Source organism: Canis lupus, chromosome 10 (genome assembly GCF_011100685.1).
Source record: "Canis lupus familiaris isolate Mischka breed German Shepherd chromosome 10, alternate assembly UU_Cfam_GSD_1.0, whole genome shotgun sequence".
Classification (NCBI taxonomy): domain Eukaryota; kingdom Metazoa; phylum Chordata; class Mammalia; order Carnivora; family Canidae; genus Canis; species Canis lupus.
The window spans coordinates 7,585,774-7,587,401 of record NC_049231.1 but is presented as its reverse complement, the minus strand read 5'-3'; the positions used below and the strand labels follow the sequence as shown (position 1 = coordinate 7,587,401).

Below are 1,628 nucleotides of genomic sequence, written 5' to 3'. Positions count from 1 at the left end.
TCGTAATTTATTGTACAAATTGAGTATCACATGATGAGTTGACATTAGCTTCTCCAAGCATGGGAACTTAACAGATGAGGTCCAAGTTAAAGTCCATTTATGTTGCTTTCACAACTGGTGTTTTTTTAGACCTTAATTTGAAGTATAAAATCATCAAAACAATTTCCTCCATATGTGGCCAATAGACAATTCATTCAATTACTGTGAGAGTATAAGAGTTGAAATATTTTTTGATGCCAGTGAAATGGAATTGGGCATCAGTTTCTGGACCTGCCATGATTTCAATCTTGCAAAAGGTAGCAATTCCACTGGTTGTGTCCTTCAACGTTATGCAGCTAACCTGCGGCTGGCCGGAAGAAATGCTTGTGCACATTCTTAAATCCATGCAGAAAATGCTAGTGCCTCCTTCACCCCAGGGCTTGTTGAGACTCAGGCTCAGCCCTCAGTGGGAGGAACGGGTACGAGAGGCAATGCTCACAGTGTGGCAAGTGCTGTGACATTACGGTGGGGACACGGAACCCATATGTGCCCATGCCTGGAAGCTAGTAGAAGCCCTGGCTTTCCCCGGCGTGCCCTGCACCCGAGCACCCCCACCATCCTCCTTCCAGCACCCCCCCACCCCCAAGCCCAAACACATTTTCCATCGCTTCTCAAGAAAGATTTGGGGGGGCAGCCCCGGTGGCTCAGCGGTTTAGCGCCGCCTGCAGCCCAGGGTGTGATCCTGGAGACCTGGGATTGAGTCCCACATCAGGCTCCCTGCATGCAGCCTGCTTCTCCCTCTGCCTGTGTCTCTGCCTCTCTCTGTCTCTATGAATAAATAAGAAAAAATTAAAAAAAAATTTTTTTATTTTTATTTTATTTTTTTTTATTTTTTATTTTTTATTTTTTTATTTTTTTTTTTTTAAAAAAAATTTTTTTAGAAAAGAAAGATTTGGGAGCTGCGGACTAAAGCTTCAAAGTCCTTGCGTCCTTTTAGGAAGAATCTGAACTGCAAACATATGTCTTCGATATTTATAACTAGTCAAAATAATGCTGGAGTTAATGTTCCATCTATTCCAGAAAGTTCGACCCACTGGGCTGTCCTGTAATAGAAGCTGCAGGGCTCTGTCGTCTGCACCTTTCATTTATTTTATTTATTTGTTTTAAAGATTTTATTTATTTATTCATGAGAGACACACAGAGAGGCAGAGACACAGGCAGAGGGAGAAGCAGGCCCGACACAGGGAGCCCGATGCGGGACTCGAACCCGGGTCTCTAGGGTCATGCCCTGGGCCCAAGGCAGGTGCTCAACCACTGAGCCCCCGGGCTGCCCTCCACCCCTCATTTAACTCAGGAGAAATGTGCCTGATGGGAAATAAAGGGCTCTTGTGAGCAAACTCGGATGGGAACCCAAAGGGCCGACCGGGCCCGCTGGCCGCAGCCTGCAGGCCTCCGGGCCTGGGAGCGCAGCCGAGGCGGGGCTCCCCGCTCCTCCCCTCCCGCAGCCCCGGCGCCGGCCTCGGGGGCACAGCTCACCTGCGGCCGAGGTCCTTCACCTGCAAGTGTCCGGGGGCTCCGTGGGCGAGGGCCCGGCTGACCCGGTGACTCGGGGCTCCCCGCTGCCCGGCTCTGCCCCGGGGGCTCTGGAA

General features: G+C 50.0%; 1 pseudogene; it reads right to left on the bottom strand.

Annotated features, from left to right (window-relative positions):
- Nucleotides 1–277, bottom strand: LOC100855604 (annotated as a pseudogene).
- Nucleotides 278–1,628: the final 1,351 nt, after the last annotated feature.